A 4,436-nucleotide genomic window follows, 5' to 3' on the forward strand; every position below is an offset into this window, starting at 1 on the left:
CGTAATATAAATTATTCATCGACTTTTATTTGTGGTATTTATTAAAATAACCATGTTTTGCAAAGTTATAACTTATAAATGTAAAAATGTTTTAATTGGCAAATTACTAAAATTACTTTCAATCCAAATGGTTCTTGTCCGAGCTAAGTAACCATTAGTGCGCCTCGAGGGGCCTACTGAGAGTTGCTTACAGCGTTCGAAGTGGCTGTTGTCGATTGGTGCTATAGCGAGGAACGGGGGTTTAGGGGAACTGACCATTTTCGCCGGACGCGCCGTCTATATTTATCGCGAGTAACTAAGCCCGCTCCGCATCTACGTTTATAATATTTTTGACAGAACTCGGCAAGCCATCCAACTTTGCAAGCGGGGCTGAATCCACGGGAGGGGGCAGAATTCCATGAGTGGGAGAGCCGCCATCTTACGATAAGCGCTGCCATGTTTGTCGCGGGACATCAAAAGGTGGCGGACTACCCCCCTCATTGCATCACCCCTGCAATGGCATGTCTAGTCCCTTGTTTCCTGTGGCCATGGCTCAATTATTTACCACAAAGATATCTTTGTTGCCGATCTGAAAGTTTTAGAAGACTTCGGTGGTCTTCTGTTTATATCTCGATCCCCATTAGAAAGAAATTGACGACTTTGATGTTTCGCGTTATTCTTAATTTCATGCATTGGTCGATTTGGAGAATATTATATTAATATTAATGACTATTTGACTATCTTTTAAGAGAAATAGTTGAACGTTCAACTAAAACAATTAGTTTTCTGCAACAAAATTCTGAATAAAATATGTAAATTGAAAAAAAAAAAAACATTGAAATTGTTTTCAACAAAACAGCTAAATTTTTAAACAAAAATAAAAATTTTTATCCAAAAGGCTGAATTGTATACTAAAAAAGAGGCATTTTTAATCAAATACATGAACTTTGCACAAAAGAAATTTATTTTTCCCCAAGTCTAATTTTCTAAACATTGAAAATGTTTTCAATATTTAAAGTTTTGGAACTTTTCTCTTTTTTAAAATTTTTATCTGAAGCTTTACAAAATTTCCAAAGATTTCAAAAGATTTTAAAGGATTTTAAATATTTGAGGATGTTTTAAAAGATGTCAAGGAATTTTCAATTTGTTTTTATAATTTAAAGGAATTTCAAAGAATTAAAAAAATTTTAGAAGGGTTATTTTTGAAAATTCAAAAGTATTTTAGAAATCTTTAAAAAAGGTTCTAGGTATTTCAAAAGATTTTAAAGGATTTGATATATTTCATGGTATTTTAAAAATTTCAATATATTTTTAAGAGCTTTAAAAAATTTCGAGGGATTTCAAAAGATTTTAAATATTTGAGGATATTTTAAAAGATGCCAAGGAATTTTCAACTTATTTTTATTGCTTTAAGAAATTTTAAAGAATTCAAAAAATCTTAGAATGGTTAATTAAAAAAAATTCAAAAGTACTTAAAAAAACCTTTTAAAAAAAGTTTAAGGTGTTTCAAAATATCTTGAAGGAATTGCAATATTTGAGAGTATTTAAAAACGTTCCGAGGAATTTTTAATTGTTTGCGTTAATTTAATATGAGATTTGTTTAAAAATATGCATACAATTTCATATATTTATGCATATTAACTGTTAGTAACAGGGGGAATAGGCCCACTTTGCCCCTGGATATTATTGATTTAATAGACAAAGTTAGGTATGAAAAAAATAAGATATGTATGTCCTTTCTTTATTCTTGCAGTTAATTTTTTCAATTTCTAAGAATATATCTATTCACTCAAAAAAAAGATTGTTCAAGTTAACCGTCTGTAATTAAGTCTATTAATAAATATTACGAGTTTACTGCAACATCAATTTTGTAAATAAAAATGTTCAATTAAGTAATTTTATTTCATGATCAAATGTTTTCGAACTGTTACTAAAGAATATTGATTAAAAAGAAAATTTTAATTGCAAATGAGTTTTCTAGTATTATAGGAAATAACTCTGTTCTTAAAATATTGCTATCGCAGTACACAATTTGTAAACTTTTCCAAACTTTGAAAGAGGTAAGAAAAATGAAATACATAACTTGCAAAAAACTTAGAATATCTTAATTTTTTTGAATAATTGAGTTTTGATTTTAAAACACACGAAACAAAATCTAGAAGATTTTAGGACAATTAAAAGATTTTTTAGGAAAACTGTATGATTTAAAAAGATATTTCGAGGGTGTAGAAGTTTTGTAAAGGTTTTAAAGAAATTTAAAATTTGAAATTTTTTAGACAATTTAAAATCTTATACACATTTTTAAAACTATTTTTAACAATTTCATAAAATGCTGAGTATTTCGAAAAAATGTTAGAAGCTATTTAAGAATTTTGAAAGGATAAAATTTGTTGTTAAGATTCCTCTGAAAGTTTCTAAAAATCTCTAAGTTTTGAAGGTCATATGAAATAATGTAATTTTTTATTATAAAAATTATTTAGGAATTTCAGAATTTTCGAAGAGATTAACAATATTCAAAAATATGAATAGTTTTTCGAAAATTTATTTTAAAAATTATTTCTTCAAATCTTCTAAAAGTCCTAAATATCTTTTAAGCTGATTCTAATTCTTCCTAACATTTTGTTTATCCTGTAAAATAGAAAAAAATGCATAAGGATTTTCTACATTTTTTTCTAATTTAATAATTTTAAATTGTCTGAAATATATAAAATATTATATCGAATTATATGAATTTAGGAAATATTGTATATAAAAATTAAAAAAAAAAGATCCAACAACTATTGCCTAGTCCTACTGTCAGCAAACGTCATTTAAAAATGGCACCAGCTCCCAGAATATACGCGATAAATCACACCTATGGCCACGTATTACGACCGTGAAATGGGTGGTATGTAGTATTTATTTTTTCGGAATTTTGTAAGTGTTGATACTTTTTTTTACCGGATTCTTGAGTCGACTTTTTTTTTATATGTTTTAAAGATTTTCAAAATATTTTTAAATTTTCTTTCAAAATTATTTTTTCAAAATTAAAAAAATTTAGCTTTTCCTGGAATCTTAACCCAAAAAATTTTAATTTCTTAAAACCTTCACAAATTGTGAAAAAGAATGTAAAATTTTATTTCAAAATATTCCAAAATCTCAATTTTCTTTTATCTCTTACAAGTCTTCTCAATATTAAAATTATTTGTTAAAGTTTCAAAATTATGTGTTTAATGAATTCTAATTTTCCTATTTTCTTTTTAATTGCGCAAAATTATCAAAATTACCTTAAAATTTTCCAGAATTTTTTTTACAATTTTTTTAAATGTTTTAAAAAGTTGTAGAATATTCCACCATTTATTGTCATGGCTTACTAAAACAATTAATAAGACTTTGATTAATAGTCTTTGAAACTAATCTTTCAATTTAAAGAACCCTGTCATTATTTGCAAGATTACATGATTTTTCCATTTTTTCTGCAACATTTAAGAAAATGCAATGACCCTGCCAACTCTTCCAGGTTTTGTGTAAAAGAAATAATTAACTTACGTTATGTCCCATTTGTTTTCTAAATCAACATTCAATACTTTCGTAACACAAAAGTTATAATTAACCTTTCGACTGAACTGTACTTCAATAAATTTTTCCAATTTCACTACAAAACAAAAAGCTTTAAACAAATAATTTAAAAAAATCGGTTTTGAAAGATTTAGAATTACATGCTTAGAAACTATTTTAAAACTTTGAAAGGTTTCAAGAGAATGAAAGAATATTCTTAAGATTAATACGAAAATTTGAGAGGATTTTTTTATATTAATTTTTGTTGTTGGAATTTTAAGGAAAATTCGCCTCCTTTTCAGACATTTAGAAATTTTAGAAGATTCTAAATGATTAAAAAAAATGTTTCCGAAAATTTACCAAATATTTTTTAAAAACAACTTACATTTCTAACACAAAAAATGAATTTTCTACTAAGATTAATTTTCAAGCATTAAAAAGACAAATTTAATAGTTCAATTTTTAATTTAAAAAACGGATTAAAAAAAAGTTTAATTTTCGATAAAAAGAAGAATTTTTAACCTAAAAAATTAATTTTCTAATAAAAAACAACAAACTTGAAAACAAAAATCTTAAAATTGTCAACAAAATAGATGAATTTGTTGCTGAAAAAGATCAATTTTGAAGCAAAAATAAAATAGTTAAATTTTCAATTCAAAATCAACATATTTCCAAAAAGAGTTAAATTTTTAATGAAAAAGATGATTTTTTAACCGTGAAGATAAATTTTTCTACCAATAAACAATGAATTAAAAAAATAGATAGTAATCTTTAAACTAGAGCATTCCAAATTAGAGCATTCCAAATTCACCTAGCCAGTTTACGAACTAGAATTGGGACCATGTATCATGGACACAGGAAACACGGGTCTAGGCATGCCATCCTAACTTGGTCGAGCGGGGTTGAATCCACGGGAGGGG

The sequence above is a fragment of the Belonocnema kinseyi genome, chromosome 10 (genome assembly GCF_010883055.1).
Source record: "Belonocnema kinseyi isolate 2016_QV_RU_SX_M_011 chromosome 10, B_treatae_v1, whole genome shotgun sequence".
Classification (NCBI taxonomy): domain Eukaryota; kingdom Metazoa; phylum Arthropoda; class Insecta; order Hymenoptera; family Cynipidae; genus Belonocnema; species Belonocnema kinseyi.